Below are 20,181 nucleotides of genomic sequence, written 5' to 3'. Positions count from 1 at the left end.
TATTGTTCCAAAAACGCTCTATTTAGGACAAATTGTGCTATTTAATGAACAAATTATTAGAGTCACACTATAGGCAAAATATATTTAAAAGTACATATTACTTGTGCACGAGTATCCGAGTCACATTAACTCATTCACATTTAATTCTGAAGTTCAATACCATTTAATAATATATTTCTTTATAACAATACAGTGTTAGTGCATTATCTACAAGCCATTGCAGCAGTATTCAAGGAAATCACAAAGGCACAGTCCGAGAATTGTCCAACTGTAAACACAGACTCAAACGTTCTAATAAGGTGCACATGCAACAGTACTCAGATGGAAGAAGAAAAGAAAACGTTTTCCAGAACATAGTGCTAATGTGCAATGTGAACACTTACTCAAACTCCCCTTTGAGATGCAAAAGCAGCAATACCCTGATTAGAAGATTTCCAGAATAAGGTGCTAATGTGCAAAGTCCAAGGGAATCACCATGATCATGGTGATCACAGGGTCACCGGCATAAAAAGTCCAATATACTAATATACACTTTTATATAGGATAGTGTAGTACTACAAAATGTTAAAATTACCCAGGTAAAGTGCTAGAGTGCATTATCCTCCGGTGTCACAGGAGAGATCAAAGGCCGAGGCCAGCAGTTTCTGCCCCAGGCTGTATTTTGTATGCCGAGCTGGCACAAAGCACTAAAGTTAATATCAGAAGCAGAGTCAGCTGTTACCACCTGGAATGTATTTTATCAATCCAGTCCCGCTGTAATCAAGAAAGAGGCTCAAAGGCACACCAGTGCCAACAGTCACCTCTACAAATAGGCTCAAAGGCAGGAATTGCCCACAGTCACTATTAACACTTAATGAGGCTCAAAGGCACAATGATGCCAACAGTCACCTCTACAATTAGGCTCTGAGGCGAGAAGCGCCCACAGTCACCAATTTGCTTTTGATCTAAATTTCACTAAGAGCTGTAAATTACAAACACTATTTAAAACTCTACAGGAACATATGGAATCAAAAAGTAAAAAAAAACATGCAGCAAAAGCTCCTACGTTACAGTTCTTTTCCCTTGTAAAGGAGCAACTAATACATTCCGAAATCACAGAGTCACTTCTCCCTGGCTTGATTGCAGTGGATATAGTGTATACCAATGTCAATGTCAATGTTCTGGTAACAGGCTATAAGACGTGTTACACACGTTACACATGGCATAAATTGGAAAGCTTACTTTTATATAAAATGGTATCCTCAGGAAACTCCATGCATATCTCCTATATAGCTGACCAAACACGTTGCCAAACACTTGCTCAACACTTTTGTTACACTTTGCGTAGCCTCAGGGATTTTATGAGTTTGAGGTTTGAATTTCTTGAAGTGGTAGTACTGAGTTCCACCAGCAAACTGAAATCTCTTTTTGCCAACGTTCCAACAGCGTTCCAACAGAGATTGTATGAGTCTAAAACAGCTCAACACTTCTGCAAGGTCTGTGATGTGGGGAGAGGAGGAGAGAGTGGAGTCGAAGATGACACCAAGGTTTTTAGCCTCACAGGAGGCTGAGGGGAGAGGGCCCAAGGAGGGCGGCCAGAATGAAAGCTGGCATTCCCCACAATTACAGTGGAATAACTAAATAAGAAACACTAATGGACACACCCCAGTAGGGAATGAGACCAGGACAAGTGCAAGTGAGGTGAAAGATAACATTTTGTATAAAGTTAAATCGGGGCATGCAGAGGACTCTGCTACTCCGAGAGCGCTCGACCCAAACAACGAGAAATACACATTATATTACAAAAACACATCATCTATGACGTGTGCTATAGGGGGTACAATTAATAAGTTCATTGGACAAAGTGGACTGGTCAGTATGTTTTCGTATAGGGATGATGCTTCAGGATTGGTCAGCTTCAGATTATAACTTTGTGGAGCACGCAGGTCAGCTGGGCTCATCTGGGAGGGGCGCGGGTAAGGCAATGTCCACGTCGCTGTAATCCATTCTAGCTAACATTTACCCTTTTGGCCACATATATCTTTGCATTATTCATAAATGTCAACATACCATTTATATGTCATTAGACTTTTGACCTGAACAATAATAAAGTAAGGGTATGTGGGTCCAGGTGTCTTATCTAACACAGTAACTCAGAAACACATTGAACACATATCTCCTTGGATCTATTGTGGGTGTTTTACTGTTTGTTAGTACGAGAAGAATATATGGCCACATGGGAATAGTGATAGGGGGTGAGCTGGAGTGACACACAGGGCGACGGACATGAAACTGTTACATCAAAGGGGTGTGAGGTTAGAGGGCTTGTGGTCTATATTTCTTCAGTAGGGGTCTGCTAGTGCAGAGGCAGATTTGTGGATATGAATGGTTCTTTCCAGGACCAGGCTTAGGCCTGGTCACACACAGGGAATGATGTAAAAGGAAGAAGAGAGATACAGTGTTTAGCTTGTTACACTTCACTCCCAAGCTTCTGTGAGAACAGGACAGCCGTGGAGATGGCAGAGGGGAGGAGGTCGGGGTTGGTGGCATGCTGGCTTTGCACGGAGAATGAACGGGAGAGGTGCAGGCCTGCATTCAGCGTTTACATGTGGCCTACTAGAAAATGGAGATGGTAGCTAACACAAATGGAGTCTTGCGGCTCATAGGCCATGCACAGTTATGGGTCATTCACTGGTAACCTCACACCTTGGCCAGAGGTGTGCTGTCAACCGCTGAATGAGCATATCAGGTGCATTGTTAGGAATGATGGTGGGCCTGGCAGACCCTTCCTCCCTTACAAGAGTGAAAGAGGAAGAGCAGGAGCAGGGATCTCAATGAGAAGGATATTTCTCTTACTGGCATTAAGGCAGACATCATTGGAGGTGCACCATGCATGAATAGCGGCTAGACAGTCAGGAATGAGCAAGGAGGAGGAGACAAAGGGTAACTAGAAAGAGAGTTGTGTATCATCTACATGAGGGAGGAGGAAGAGTCAAAGTGTAACCAGAAATATGTTGTTGGAATATGCCAAATGAAAAATGCCAGTCTAGCCACATAATAACATGTATTATGCTTGCTTTATTACACATGCCTAGTAAAAAATGTCATGCCATAGTAAGAAATGGCTAGACTGGCTGCACCAAAATGACAGTGTAGCCTCAAAATACAAATGATTAGTCCTATTTTCCCAGTGATAGATGCTCAGCAAAAGGATGTCATGCCATATTAAGAAATTGCTAGCATAGCTGCACCAAAATGCCAGTAAAGCCAAAGACACTTGCTTAGTGGCGAAAATTGGGGAAGCAGATCATGCAGTTTTTGTATATTTTTATTGGTTTATATAAACCTTTAAAAAGAATCACAATTTAATTAAATGCAATGTTTCCATCCATGTCCGCATGATTCTGACATTTTACCAACAATTTAATCAGTACTAGATAATAGAGAAATATATTATGTTCATGTTAAACAAAATAGCACTCTTAGCTCCTTAACTGATCGTTAGAATATTTTCTACTCATCTAGGTGCTCTTTAAGCACTTGAAGAAACAGCACCAGCGCAAATGTCACTTGCTTGTTTGACCCTTCAAACAGGGCAACACACCATTCTTCATTAACATCAATTGGTGTTTAATGATAAGCAAACCAAAGATTGATTTTCTGTATTGAAGGAACTCAGGACAAACCATTGTCAGATGTTTCAGAGACTCCTTCTCTGTACCACAAAACCGACATGATAGATTCAAGTCAGTGAATTGGGAACAGGTGCTTAGACGTTCCTTGGTTGCCATCACATCAATCTAAAATGCATGAAGAGAGTTCTCAACGTTGGTCGGGAAAGCATGTTAAATAGGCCTGAGGATGACCGTAGGCTCTTGCTTCTCCAGGAACCTCCATCATCAGTTTCGATTTCGACCTCAGGTCACAAGTTTTAATCCAATCTGCTCTCCATAGTTGCTTCTTCGCTAAGTCTGTGTTTTCAATCAGAGTTTGAAACGTGATAGCATACAAACTCAAAACCTCACAACAGAGTATGTTCCATTTTGAAAGAATTGTGTCGGCTTTCGCCCTGTCAGGTTGGTGCAGTAATTGGATTTGCGGCATTGGCGCTTTTTAACATTGTTTTCCTAAACAAGCTCAACAAGTTACTCTAGCTTGTATTGAGATGTACCCCAATTCAAATCGTAAGCAAACTGTTGGCGTGCCCTTGGGCAGATGTAAAACTCATGTCCAAAATATATTTTCAAGTGAGTTCCACAAGGAACTAGGACACCCAAAAGCGTTTTCACCACCGTAGTTTAGGGCTGCAATTACTTTTCGTTTAAAAAACATAACAGTTGGTTTTAAGGAGAATGTCCCATATTTGTGATTGATCAGGACAGCTTGACATGCCAACTGACGACATTTGCTCTTACACACCTTCACCCATGGTGCGTCATTCCTGCTTGCACTGATCTTCATGCCCAGGTAGACGGTTTCTTTTACAATCTTGACTGATTCTTCAGAAAGACGCCAATTGATTTTTTTCCGGTTTCCCTTAGTGCCTATTAGTTTTACAAACATTAGAATTTCGCAGTTCTGTTTGTTTATGTTAAGACCATTTGCTGTTACGTAGCTTTCAAGGCACGTATTTTCCGCTGGAGACCTATTGAGGTAAGGTCTATTAGTACAAGATCATCCGCATATACAAGATAGTCAATATGAGAGCCACGGATTTTAGGAGGAAACATAGTTACAGCGCCAAAAATCTGCATAATATCGGATATGAAAAGGATAAAGATTATAGCTGCCAAAGGGCATCCTTGTTTAACACCTTTATAGGTGTTGATTGGTTTAGATAACGTGCCTTTCATATCAAGTCTAGTCTGGATGGTAGTATTAGAATGCAATTCTCGGTTCGTCGCCAAGATACTCAGAGGGCAGTTACATGCATGCAGTTTTTCCCACATCAGCTCTCTGTTTATGCTATCGAAGGCATATGAAAAATCTATTAGGGCTATGTATACCTTGGTATTAGATCTGTGTGCTTCCATCTTCAGCAAGTAAGTTCACTCCACAGCCAACCCCCTTTACAAATCCAGCTTGTCTTGGGTCAACATGATTCGATTCTTTGGACCATTTTAACAGTTTCTGTTGGAGGAGAGTGGCGTAGATTTTCTGCAGGACGTCAAGCAATGCTATCGGTCTATAATTTTTGGGGTTCCTTCTGTCTCCTTTTTTGAAAATAGGTACAATCACAGTGCTCTTCCATGAATTAGGGTGGCACAGAGATTGCTTATTCTAATAACCAAGGTAACACACAAATCTGGCCAAAGATCTGGATAACACTTGATGGTATAGTTCGTTAGGCCATCAGGGCCTGGAGCTCTGGAGGTATTCACATTTTTAATAGCTTGGAGGATGACATCTCTTTCAAATACTAAGTCCCAGTGAGTTAGGAGAGGCAGTTTTCATGTCTCAGTTGTTTCATTGTTTGAAAAAGGTCGGTGTAGAACACTACCCACTCACCTTCCGTAACTAAATTGGATTGTAAAGCATTTTTGTGGTGGTAAATTGTTGCTTATTGACCTCCAGAAGTCAGCAGAATTCTTATTTGCCATTTTTGACAGCATCAGTTCGGCGTCATTTTGAAGTACAATAGCCTTATGGTATTTGACCCAGTTCTTATAAGTTTGTTTAAGTGACCTTTAGCGTTCGCGGATGTTGATGTTGGACGATCCTTGTGCAGTTCTTAATTCACGCCGCAGCGTTCTTTTCCGTTATTGTATTTCTAGGTTAAATTTGTGTTTTGGGGCAAAATCGACCCATCTTAGAGTTTTTCTGCGCTCCTCAAATTGTGTCAGCAGGTACCGGTATTCCAAGCGCCACGTTTTCGATGCAAATTCTGATGTTAAATCGGTTAACTCGTCGTCTTGTAGATGAAGCCGCAGCCTACATGCTCCTGTTCGCAATGCATGGGGCCAAGACGCTTGTTCATGCCAGGTGTGATAGTTGAATCTTAGTTTCACCATGTCATGGTCACTGTTAGTCATTTTAATGACTTCAAAGCGAGTAGTCCTTGTATGAATATTTTCTGATACAAAAACGTAATCGAGAATAGAGCTTTGGGCAAGTCTTCTCCAAGTTGGTTGCACTGGAATGTCGCCAACTGTGTGACCATTTAGCATTGTTAGCCATCGCAGGTCCATTTCTAATCACCACTGATGTATTGTCTGCAGTTGTTTAACAGTACATTTCATTTTGCCACTAAGTTGATCGTTTGGTGTAAAACAATCAATGTTCAAGTCACCGCATATAATTAGGTCTATACAATTTTCTTTTTCAATTAGGTCGTCAATCGGCATTGAAACTTGATCGATGAATGCTGCCCCTCCAGTTACTAAATGGTTCCAATATAGATTGATCATGAAAGTCTGAGTAATTTCTGACTTTTCCGTTTGGGAAGAACTGACGACAGACACTTGAATAAAGGGCGATATGTTCATGGATCTTTCGATCATAAAGCCAGAGTTTTTCTTCATAGCTAACAGAAGGCCAGCCATGGGTCTCCCCTTCGTTTGTTTTAAGGCTGGGTTTATTGCTATTTCAAATCCTTCGATAATCAGGGTTTCTGTTAGCCAAGTTTCTTGTAAACAGAGCAGGTCAATCTCTTCAACCCATGGGGTTGCAAATAAATGCAAAAAGCCCCTTGTGTTCCAGGATCCTAATGTACACCTTTGATGTCCTTGGGGGGCCTGACATTACGTAGACTTAATCTTGTTGAGAGATCCTGCCACCCAGGACCAGTCATCAGCATTATGTGTCGAGATCCTGACCGATTCTGCGTCATTTGCTTCTGGTGTTAGATGGTCAACCCCTTGAATTGTGATCCTTATAAGGTTTTGCACCTGTAGATTTGGCAATGATGCAGCATTTACATGATTCACAGATGTTGCCAGCGGCGGCAAGGCCACAACTAAATCTTTAGGAGCTGCAGTCTTCCGCCATTTTGTTTCATAGTCAGAGCCAGCGGTTAAGACATTTTCCAGGGATCGAGACAGGGAACGGTCAGTCGCTCTGGAAATGTCAAACCCTAGTGACATCAAGGCAGCGCCGGCTTCAAGTAATATGTCCACATTAAGTTTAAATTTCATGTGCAGCATCACTGTATCATTTTTGCCTTCGTCAAAAAATTCAACTACTTTTAGGTCATCAGAGATGATGGTTCTGAGGGTGGGTACAAGATGACATAGCCACAACACATTGTGCCGATTAAAAATTAGATCGTCAGCAGACTCAATACGTTCTAGTAGCAATTGGTGGTTGGTTTGTGTGTTTTGAGTCGGCAAATTCTGTTTTTCATCATTTGTTGTGTGAAGATAGGTTCTCCTATTTTCGGACATGGATAATATTAAAAGTGACGTGTGTTTTTTCAACTAATTTGGGAGCAAATGTATGTTCGGTTGATGTGTCATCTCCAATGATACAAGACACACGTCTAGTCAAATGAGGCATTTTAAGAATAGAAACTCTAGATTGATCATTTTTCTCACATGCAGGGTCACCTCTCAGGGACAATGTGTCTATTAACTTTGTCCTTTTGTCATCAAGTGTCATAAAGGTTGTAATTGATTTGGTGCCATCGTGATGCGATGTGGGTAGTTGTTGGATTATTTGGCAAACTCTTGGCACTTTTGAGAGATCAAGCAAGTCTTTTCGTTCTTTTAGTGCTTCATTGAGAATTGGTTCTGTCACCACATGCTCGTTTTTTCAGCCTGTGTCACATTCACCGATTTTGTCAATTGAAGAAGATTTGTTCCTGGAATTGAGGAAGGGACACCTTTGTCCTTTCTAGGCACCTCTCCGACAGCTGTGTCAGATGGATCATTACAGGCACTCTGTGGGAGACTTCGTATTCACTTACTTCAGTGATATCATCGTCTTCGTATGTTGACATATCCAACAGCTCCACACAGCTATCACTGTGGCCCATGACCACATCAGTTGCTTTGGCGTCTACTGAATTTGCCTCATCCGGGACAACATTTGTTTCACTTTTATTGTTGACAACAGTTTTATTTAATGTCACGTTAACTGTTTTTATGTTGCGTAGGAATTTCCTTGAGCCGATTCCACGTTTCATTTTTTTTGCAGGTTGATTTTTGGGTTTCTTTAGGCTTACTCCTGGCATTAAAGACTGAGCTATGGGAGGGCTTTTAGTGTTTGCAGATTTTTTTAATATGTCAAACACGCCAGGAGGGTTTTCAGATTCATCACGTATAGCAGGTGTGTTGGGCGTGTGCACTTAAAGTGAGTTCAGGCATACATTAGAAGATGACGCCGTTTCGGGGTCTTGCAAGGCCAAGTTTCCTGCAGCTTGACTCTCCTTTAAGATTGCAGTAAATTGAATAGATGGAGACTTTGTCTTCGTAGGGGGAATACAAGTTTTTGCTATCGCCGACAATCTCACTTTTTCTTCCGTTCCTTTTGTCAGAGAGGTATTTTGATTCCATGGCACAGCTAGAGATGTTATGCTTGCGGTAACTGCCGTCTCATCGCCAGGTGAGGACTCTAATCTCTCAGGGGCTCTGATTAGGTCCACTTTTGTAGTCGTCATCCCTGGCGTCGCCAGCTCTATGGCCGGTGCAAGGGAAGGTGTGGATATATTAATAGGCATGAATTGCTCACAGAGTGGAAGAGATTGACCGCCCATACAACCTCGTTTAGCACCTAACGGGTTTGTCTCCTTTTTGTGTTGGAATACATTCAAGGCTTCTTTCGCCACTTCGACTAACTGTTTTTTATCCAGGTTGCCGTTTTTGATGGACTCTGTCAGAGTGTTTAGAGCCCAATCAATCTTCTTGTGTATCCCATTGAGTACCTCCTTCTGGGTGCTCTGTGCATTTTCCCACGGCGCAATTTTAGTATTTATGGAGCGGACCATAGTTGATAGGTCTTTGATGTTTCCATTAAGATGTTCATGTCACGCTCACCTGATTCCCACGGAGGCGCAGGTCTAGCTTCGAGTGCTGATGCTTCTTCTATGGTGAAGCGCAGGACTCTGAAGATGGACTCACTGGCTCGCAGGAATATTCCCCTGTGCGTGAAAAGGGAGTATTACCTACTGACGGAATAATGCTCAAGCCTCCCACTCCCTTCCAAACCTCCACGATACCCTTCCTCGATTCCCCGTGAAGTCTCACCTTAGGGTCTGGAGGGATGAGTTCTCCATCCTGTTTCTGATGCAGGGGCGCGTTGAAACCCAGTTACTTCACTGGATTGAGGTTTGATGGGAGTTCAAATAAGCTTGACTATTCAGGTAAGGCGCTGTAAGAGTTCTGTAGCAAGTTCAAAAGTTCAAGCTTAATAATAATGTTCATTGTCTTATTGCAGCAAGCGCTAACGTTTATGTCTTTTTCCCCTTAGGGGCCGGGGTTCGGAATGCCGGAGATATGGCACAGACCCGAAGTGAAACGTGCAGTTCCAGTAAATGACAGGTAAGTTCTGGATGAGCGTTCGGGTAATGTCTTTGCATTCGCTCATTCAATGTCTTTGTCTTTTTTCCCCATAGGGGCCGGGGTCCGGAATGCCAGGAAGCGGCAGGACCCGAAATGAAATGGGAATGACCCAACAGGTAAGTCTTAGAAGGAAACTGAGCTTTTCATATTCCCTTCCTTCTCTCACCTTGTGTTCTTGTCTTTTTCTCTCTAGGCTCTGGGAAGTGGTTGCGGATCCGGATGATCGCTGCTGGAGATGGAGGTGCCCAGGCAAGGTGAGTGAAATGCAGCGCTGCAGCGATCGAAGCGAAATGCTTTTAAAATGATATCTTCCCTTTCAGGATTGTTGGTGTGAAGTCTCCGTGATGCAGCTTTAGCAGGTAAGGTCTTCTTTCTCTCCAATTCTCCCTTAGCAGGTGACCCAGGATGCTGACAGGCGTGGCTGAAGTCCAGATGCAGGAGCTGACACGGTGAGCGTCCAGCTGCGAGGAGCAGAACAACGCGAAGCGTGAGTTGCTGAACGGGCGTGGTTTAAATAGCTTTGGAAGAAGTTCAAGTTATGTATCCTTCCATCGATCAGGTATGTATCCTTCCCTGACCACACCCAGGGGAAAGTAGTTCCACAGGTAAAGTAGTTCCATTCAGGCCTCAAGAGGGCCTGGATGTAGCAGCATGGTCTGCATCAGGTAAGTGCACCTTAAAACACTTGAACACATGTCTAGCTTTATGAGCCTGGCGCCTAAGGCACCAGGACTGTGTCCAAAGGGCCCCAGCTTGGGCCCGCTGGCACTTCCCTGGGGGAAATGATGCCTGCCTCTGGGGTTGCTGGGTCGGACCTGGCTCCTTGGAGGTAGGCATCATGACAGTTCATTCATTTTCGTGAAGGGGGCCATTGAAATCATCATGGAAGACATGATAATTGATTGGGACTCCTTCATAAATTGAGCATGTTTCACAGCCTCGTCGTGCAACGCTTCATGTCGAATACGGCGTCTCTGATGATAAGTTGGCCGTCTAATTTTTGGAAACGGTCGCTCCATTACAGAAGAGTCAGAGGAAGAAATAGAGGAAGATGAGTCCGATAAAGACATTACAGACTCATTTGGCCTCTCGCAACATTTCTTCACTTAAGAGGTTTGGATGTGCTTTTGGCGTTGTGTTAATCATTTTGCTTTTCTTTCTTTGAGAGCATCTAATCTTAGGAGAGATGCTCGACTCTGCTCTCCTACGTTTAGGAAAGTTCGTTTCATGAGGAGTTTTAGTTTGGTACCGCTTTTGTGGTACAGGATCTGTGACCATGTTGTTTAAAGTAGGAGACTCCGGCACGGTATCAGAAGTTTTGAGTGGGTTATGATGGGTTCTTGCTTTGTTTAGTCAAGTGAGATCGTAAAGCACTTTGTTTAAAGAGTTTCTTCTATTTACTTGGACACAGGACACATTATGAATACGTGTCCTACTAGGCAACTGGGTACAAGTGGGCCCCTTTGCACCCTCAACGTCACCCGCAGGGCAAAACACATTGTCCAAGTCCTCAGAGGCAGTCACGCAGTCCAAACTAGGCAGGGGAGAAAGGACTAGTTTTTCAAGAGCACTGAAAAATCGAGGGTTGGGGGACACCAAGTTCACACAACTGTGGCCACCCAGACCATCGCCGGAACTGCTCAGCATGCGACTACTCGCTAACTCCATGTGAACCGTGTTGACCCCAGCCGCGTAATTGAGAGACATGCTCGGCTCGTCATTGATAGTTTTTGAGTGAGGGTAAATATTCAGAGCACGCCACACTAGTTCACATAGGGGGATAACCTCTTGAGTGGGCGGGACAGATTGATTCGCTGAAGCCTCACAGTCTGTTCTCCACAGAGGAGCCATGCACACATCTCTGCCGGTGCTTCCATCTGCCGCAAGAGGGCACACCGCTTTTACAGTTTTGAAGTCAGCACCGTGCACTTTTTGCATGTTATTATTGTTATTATTGTACTTTTCATGGCATTCATAGCATTCAACATATCATTATCTTCAAGCAGCATACATGCCGTGTTTTCACTTACTTGGGTCGACGATGGTAGCAAACAGATACCCGACAATGGAGGTTGCTCACAGTCAATGTCTTGGGATCCAGGACCCACGGCCTCCAGTTTACACTGGGCACACATTTTTGCAAATGCTGCTTGCTTCATAAGAGCGTGCATAGTTGCGGACTGCAGGCGAAAACACACGCCACAGGCGGCCGTGCGCACAGGTCCACAAGGCAGCAAAATTAAGCACGATAGTGGCAACAGACCAGCACAGGCAAAGAGCGAGTCTGGGGAGGAGAGTGTCATGTCCGGTACTTCCACGGACTTTCTCGGACTCCTCAGACTTTGCCAGACTCCGCGCCCGCTCCGCGGGGGGAACAGGTCTTGTAGAGAGTCACGCCCAGCAGGATAGACACTGAAGAGTTGCAGCAGCAGGATAGCAGGGAAACAGACTCCACTCCCTTCACTCCTCAGACTCTGCCAGACTCCGCGCCGACTCCGCGGGGGGAAGCAGGTCTTGTAGAGAGTCACGCCCAGCAGGATAGACACTGAAGAGTTGCAGCAGCAGGATAGAAGGGAAAGCAGTCTCCAATCCCTTCACTCCTCAGACTCTGCCAGTATTAATTTATTTACATTGCGCCAAAGCCTGCAGGCATCAGGGCATGTACATGAAGACACGGACAACAGGTAATGAACAGGACAGCAGGGTTGTTTAATAAAGGAGGGCTAATGTGAACCGTGTGAATGTGAATGTAGGTGTTAGGCAGAAGGCCTTCCTTGAAGAAGATGATTTTGAGCTCCTTCCTGAAATATAGAATCAAGGGAGCAAGTCTAGGGTTGGCAGGGAGGAGGTTCTAGATTCTGGGCGCAAAAAACAGAGAAGGCCTGTCTTCTGGTTCTTTAGATCCTGCACCGGCATAGTTCAAGTCTGCACATATCCTTACTACTGGTGTATTATAGGCGTTGTAGATGATGGAGCAGAATTTGAGTGTGATGCGTGGATGAGTGGGTGTCAGTTCAGATCATTGAAGATTGGGGTGATGTGGTTGAATTTGCAGAGCCCTTAGTAGTAGCATGGGACTGAGTAAGTGATTTAACCACCACACATCCCTGTACCCCTGAAGAGCAGTAGTCCATGCATCACACTGCACTCCTCCCAAAGAATATTCCCAAGAAGGGCAATTTGGTGATGGGTTGGTCATTGTGAAAGAACAAAGAAATATCGAGGCTGAGTACCACAAATGAATCACACCAACCACGGGCTGAAAAGATACAAGTATCTTTTATTACTGTACAGTTTACAAAGCAAAACAGATAGCTATCTGGCCCCAACACTTTGAAGTATGTACCAGCCGACACAGTGAGGAGAGTGAGGTACTGGACATCTGAACACTGGCATTGTTATACATTTCCTACAATATTGTCCAGCCTCTCTTCACGTTAATAATTTGTGTCTAGAGTTTTTGCCTAGTTCATATAAAAGATTTTACAATATTATGCAAAGGATTACATGAATTTACCATGAAAATACAATGGTTGTATAGGTGCTCAGATCTGCACTAAGCCTTGTTTCAAGAATCTCCTAAAATGTAGTTCAGCTAAAACATACGATCGTTGCTTACTCTTCATTGTTTCAGTGTTTATACAAGGATGAGGCTTGTGAGTGCAGACAACACTTGAATAGCAGTTCATATGATGCACAAGGTTTCTTTGCTTTGCTAAACAGTCGGCTCGCCGACAACCTAAACATTAACAGAACTCAAAGGTCGGTCAACTCGACCTGCAACATGAAAACACAGACCACCATTTTCGAATATGGAACACAAGTGAAAATCAAAATGGCAGACTCATCTTAAAATGGCGGCGAAGTAGAAACTCAAAAATCAGAGCTTTTGCAACACCGTTTTCCGTGTAACGCGATTGGGTTTAAGCCAATATTGAACACACCATTCAGATTTCTCCAGCAGGGTAATCACTTGTAGATTTGAAGGATTTTGATTGAATACAAGTTTGGATATCTAAGATCTTGTATACAACAATTAAGTATTTTTCATGTTCACAAGAGCTTGTGTGAAAGCAGGAGCATTTCATGGGGGTGAAGCAGTGATTAATTATCTTGAACAATTCACAAGCATGGTTTGATACATTGTTGAGTTAAAGATGATGATAACAGGATTTAGCCATTGAAAGGGATAATGTATATGATGACTATAGTGTTTTGTAGGATTATTATGCCAATTATTCTCCAGTCATTGATTGACTGTTTTTCTTACTCTAAGTTGGCCTGAATACCAACACGCTGAAAGGTTTGATTAACCTAATTTCACAGAGCAACCAGGAGATATAGCTTTCAGTTGCCACAGTACAATAATTAAAGGATTCAGCCAGCACATTGGCATAATTGCAAGAAGAATTTGGAAAAGCAGAATTAAACATTTCAGTCAGGGAGCCATATGATACCTTTTTGAAAGAAAGAACTAAGATAGATTGGGAAGGGCAGGAGACAGTTAAATAATTTCATGAAGTCAGTGAGAGAAGGGAATGGAAAGATGATTACTTCAATGAAGAAGACTTGAATAGTCACAGGACAGACCAGATTCTTAATTAAATCAGGAACATCACACGGGGAATGAGTCCTCTAAGTAGCAAATTGCATCCGTTAGTTAAAAATCATGGAAGTCTGTCTGAGCCATTGACCCAATTAAATCATCTAAAAATGTTATTGCAGAATACAACATGGAGCTTTGAAACACAATTCTGTTGTATCAAATGATCGATAAACAGACAATGAAATCATCTAAAAATATTATTGCAGAATACAGCATGGACGTATAATCAATAGTTTCTTAAATAAAGTCAAGAGATGTTTTGAGCGGAAGCAACAGTACAACTGAGAGTTAGGTTGTTGATGTTGTCACTTGATTAAAAAATTTAGGCAGGCACACATAAATACGCACAGTGATCCTTCAAGTGTGACATATTTTTTTATTTTTCATTTTATTTTCTTGTATATGGTAACATAAAATATTCAAACCTTACAATGAATTAAAACATGAATAAAATTCTTAAAATTACAAAAACAAAACTATCCATAAGAAGATCATCGGCACACACAGCAATTCTTCAAACTGCATGATCTGAATGACACAAGGCCTAGTAAGATTGTATGTTTTGTTCCCCTTTGTCTTCCCCTTGCTTGTCTTGTCGTGCCTGGAAACACTTGCGTACCGGGACGTTATAAATTACTTATCATATCATACCACATGAGGACCTGTAATAACAGTAATCATGGTACATGTTAAAACATAATTAAAACCTTCATCAATTCATCCATCAATCAAGTTTTATACAATCATTATTTTCAATTCCTTAAAACTGAATCAGAGACACATGTTGTATACACTTTTAGACAATTAATATAACTATACATTATATGTAAACATGTTTTCTAACATTTAAAACTAGAACAATTAATTCATCAATTAACAATTGTTTAAACTTTAACTCAATTAATAACAACCCTCACAGCCAATGCAATGTTTGTGTTGTCAAGTCTTACTAACATTTGCCAAATAACTAAATTATCAATAGCACTTGACCGATACACAAACTGACCCAAAAGCAACATTCTGCAAAACAGAACTGCCGGACAGTGCAAAAGTAGGTGCTATAAAGTCTCGACTTTCGACGGAACACCACAATGTCCACTGTATGCGGCTTACTTTAGTATAATAGCTCTAAAGGTCATAATTTGCCAGGTCTGTAGAATGTTGAACCTAAAACACATACGTGTGTTTCTCACATAACTGTTTGATAGTTCACTAGGTATGATGCTCTGATACCCAATTTTCTTTTTGCTCTTTATGTAAGGAAGTAAGGCATACTCATGCATATTCTCAAAGGTAGCGATGCAATCAGCCTGATATACAGAGTACTTTACAAAGCCAGGCTTAACATAAATGTCTTCCTCATTCAAACTGAAACCAGTTAACAGCGGTTGACTAGATGCCCTAACCTGCATTCTATACTTGATCAAATAAAGTTTGCATATCCCCATAAAGGGTCTGGGCTATCGGTTTATGAAAATTTGCATAAAGACAAACTAATCTCAAATTCATCATGGGCTCCAAGGATTTCAGACCCGACTCATATCTAATAATAACAATTGCAATACAATTTGGTAGTTTCAGTATCCGCCTCCAGGTTAAGCTAAAACGCAGCACTGTCTAAGGCCCAGTATAGTCTCTATTTCCTTACTTAGAGTCCCATTAAAATTAAGTCTAACTTTAATATTTGAAGACTCATGCAACTTTACCAGAATGCTTAACAGCCCATACCGGAGACCCCACACCGCCAATTTGGTCAATATACTTCCCATGTCACTAGGTCAAATGCTGACATGAGGTTGATAGAAGCCACATAGATGGATTCAAATGTTTTGCTCCAAAACAGGTCCTGAAAGCAATGTAAATCTTTTCAAAGCTGTACTGTGTCACATCTAAATCCTATCTGATATCTCTGTTGAGGCCCATCAAGTGCGACATCACATATTGTACAATCGGAAAAACATAAACCACAGTGGAGCAGTGCCTTACAACAGAGGTTTATAACAGTCAAGATCTATGTAAAAGCACCTAACACATACATGCCAACATTCAGACACAGCTGGGAGGGAGATTTGCAAAGGGAAATCGGGAGACCAACATTTCCCCATAGGAATGCAATGCATTGGGGCTACAGCTATTTAAGGCGGGAGACAGTGAAAAATAGCCTGATTTTTCGCTGAAAAATCGGGAGTCTCCCGCCTAAATCGGGAGGGTTGGCATGTGTTTCACCCTATATGGCGACACCCTGGGCGAGGACACCTTAACAAGGGAAACAGGAAATTACACCCATTAAAGGTTTATATTGTAAGGCATACCATTGGAACACGTTACAGAATACTTCTATTTAGGAGTCATACACTAAGTTACATACAGCTAGAAACTGCATATTGTGTCAACAATTCGAAAGACTGAAGCCTTAAGTATTATCCTATTCACCCAATGATCTAAATCTAAATTACATAACAAGAACTCTAGACATTTTAGCACCCTTTATGCTTAATAAACCCAAACAAGAGCATACAATGCAGAACATATGTGTTGATAGTGTTCTAAACATACAGAAGAGATCCCAGACGAATGGGGATCAGTCAATCTTGGTAGCAGAAAAACACATATTTCTGTAAGACCCATTCAAGAGACTATTGTGACAAGGTCTGCACCTAGCCTTGTCAAGTGGGGTAGTGTAACCGGAGAGTGAAGACGTCCATAATCAATCCAGATCCTGAGTAGGATGTGGGCCCTCTGAAAGGGCCCCAGTTCATATCCTTCCTTTGTGCTGGTATATTTGTAGTCCAACTCATACAAGTCAACATGTATGCAATATCTTCAAAACAAGATGCTTGCCAGTGCTGTTTTGCATCTCCTAGTTACATCACAACCTAATGACAAACCAGCAAGAAACATCCAAAGGAGAGCAGTGATTCAGTGCTGCATGCTAGATGGTAGACGATTGGGACTCAACCACTAGTCATTAGCTTCACATTGTTCTGAACCCGCTTGTGCTGGAGATAGAAAGAGAGAGAGAGCGGAGAACTAAAGCACCCCAGTATGCCACAGACAGTAAAGCATTGCAATGCTGTCCTGCAGTTGCGTCAAGCACAACTGCTGGCTTCCAAAAACCCCATACCACCAGGGACTAATGCAGAGCATGCAAACTCCACCCACACACATTGGGGCTTCAGTCTGGGCACAAGTTATGAAGTCCCAGACGTGAACTCAGCATTCAGCCTTCCGGGCCACCATTCCTGTCCCGTGGCAGGCCTGTGCAGAAGAAGTGGGTGGGACTAAGAAACCCTATTTATAATCTTGGCTGTATGCAACCCATCCACAGTTGGGAAGACATGACCATAGTGGCAAGGAACAGGGAGCCAACCCAAAGAGAGGGAGGAATCTAAAAAGAGGCAGGAGGAAGTGTGGGTTATTTGGGTGAGGTCAGAGAAGTAGTATGTGGAAGATCCAGATAACAGCAGAAAGGGAGGAAGGAGTGGCAGAGCATGGAGGTGAAGTGTATAATACTGGACTAAGGAAGTATTTGAGAAGTTTTAGTGTGGAAATACTAGTAGTTTGCATGGAGGAGTAGTGAGTTGGAGGAAGGGTTTGTGATTTAGAGGGAAGAGAGATAGTTGGAGTAGTGACTGTGTGGAATGGGAGCAGTAGTAGGAGGGAAGAGTGGTAGATATATAGTGCAGTAGTTTCATGGAGGAATAGCCATTAGAGGGATGAGTAGTGGTGAACTTTCTGTGACATGACTGAAACAAAAAAGTGTGCTTACTTCTGAAATACAGTCAACTTTAATCACAACAGTTCTTCCAAAGCTTTCAAAGTGCAAAGGGATTTGCGTGTTCTACCCCACTTTAATTCTAAACTAATCTCAGAGCTCTCAAGCGATGGCTAGTATTCTCTCAGTAGCCTAGAATAATACAACTGCATCCGTCAATAATAAAGCTAATAGTGTGGTGATTCAAATTCCCCATGCCTCTACTACAAGTAGCACACCAGTGGTGTACACCTTCAAATCTTCTTAGATCATTGCCATCAACAACATAGAGAGAGGTATGGAGTTGTCTTGTCTGGTGAAAAATGGGCCCACCACCCAGATCAAAAATCATGTAAATCATGGGTGCACCCTTTCGCAATCTGTAATGCTTCATTCATGTAAGAGAACACTTCCAGCAATGTAAAAGCTTATATTGTGACTTTTTTCTTTAGCAAATCTGTAGGAACTACTTACAAAACAAATATGCTCATATATCACCATCTGCCAAAATCGGATAAACAATCATAAATACACAACTAACTCAATATAGATATTCCTATAAGTTTCTCCAAGACAACTAATCAGATTTCATAGGCAGCAGGAGCACTGAAACAGTCCTCATCTTCATAAGTGAAGAAATATGAAAGGCTTTGCATTTTAACACCTTTGCTATACTCCTACTGCTGGACATTATGGCATCCTGTGATGCCTTTGCTCATCCAACACTAATATCAATAATAAACTTCTCTATGGGCATGAAATCACCTGTGCTAGGCGAGATAACAGGCTTCTTAACAGTGCATACTACTCGGGATTAGTATAGCAGATTGTAGCGCCAGTTCTACAAGTCTCCAATAACAATTCACATGCAGATCTCATTTCACACTGCATCTTCTTAATAGAAATATGAAATATTGAAAAATCTATTATCCAGGACACTAGTCTTATCCAACCTAGATTAGTGGACTTCCATATATGTGGTTTTAAAAAAATTGCAAAGCCATTCATTTAAGGTCATTCAAAGGTATGAACCCAGACACCCTCTATCCATTATGGCAGAGATCCCATTTTTCTTACCCCACAAAGTAGCTTACACCATGATTGACCCAAATACCTAAGAGCCATCCTGATACTAAACATGTCATCCAGGAAAGGTGGCAAATCATGTGTGGCCATGGTCTCTAAACGCTGGTACAAATGACATAAAACACTTAAAACTGAACCAAATATATACAATCTAGACTTGCACTCAAGAAAACGATTTTCAGGGTGGGCTTCCATGATCACTAAATGACTTATCATCCCAGAGGATCAATCCACTCCAGTAAGGAGCTAACCATCAACAAACCCAGCAAATGAATGCTAAGGTTACCATGCTCACTGAGTAAATTGCCTACTGAAGGATCACTCAATTTGCACTTTACAATCATTGGATACATTTTTATTAACCGTGATTTTCAAAAAGGAATGCACTTACCCGTTAAGTACATCAATTGACTGCACTGCTTTGTATTATCACCCTCAGAAAGTGGGTTTCCCCTTGGAGTGCTGTGTTGGAATGCACAAGAAACCCCAGAAATTTTAATAAAACTCCAGTAGTGCAAACATTGCAATACTATCTCACTGTAGATGTAACGTTACTGCAAGTAAAATATGACAGTAAAATGGTCTAAGACAGAGAGTTATGGGGCTTAGAGAAAACGACAGCTTTTTGAGGAGTAAGCAAACAAGCCTTTTAGAAAAAACAGATGTTTCTTCAGTAACCAAGAGAGCAAGTAATAGCCCTGGGAGTACTTCAGTGGAGATATCATTGTCGGAAAAAGATAATTTTATTGAGAAGGCCTCAATGGAATATTTGAAGTAACAAAGAAATCTGAAAACATGAAACTGATGAAAGCTGATCCCAGGTTCATTGAAATGGGTAAGATCATGAGGATGGGGTGCACCACAGCACTTGCATGTGGTGCATACTTGAAACCTCTAAAGGATACATATTTTAGAGGAGATTAAGAGGATATTGTGTCAGAACATCATGAATGGGCCCACAAACCATTCAAGAACGTGTATAGTATAGTGTATACAGATATCAACAGTCCTATATGTGAACATTTACAAAACCACAAGAAGTGAACATCTGAACTGTTGAAAGTGCCAGGATTATGAGCTGTGCAAACAGTAACAATATCAAATAGAACATCTGCAATGCGTTCATCTGATGGGTCCTTTATGTCTTAAACTGTGAAGAAATTGTATAGAACCATACTTGAAAGCTGAAGCAATTTTCAGTACGACGTCCTTTCATTACCTGCATTTTCATCCCCTGGAATTTAACATGCATATTATAA

The sequence above is a fragment of the Ambystoma mexicanum genome, chromosome 5p, assembly GCF_040938575.1.
Source record: "Ambystoma mexicanum isolate Mex_15411 chromosome 5p, UKY_AmexF1_1, whole genome shotgun sequence".
Classification (NCBI taxonomy): domain Eukaryota; kingdom Metazoa; phylum Chordata; class Amphibia; order Caudata; family Ambystomatidae; genus Ambystoma; species Ambystoma mexicanum.
The sequence above is the reverse complement of the archived record's forward strand: the minus strand, read 5'-3'. Positions refer to the sequence as shown.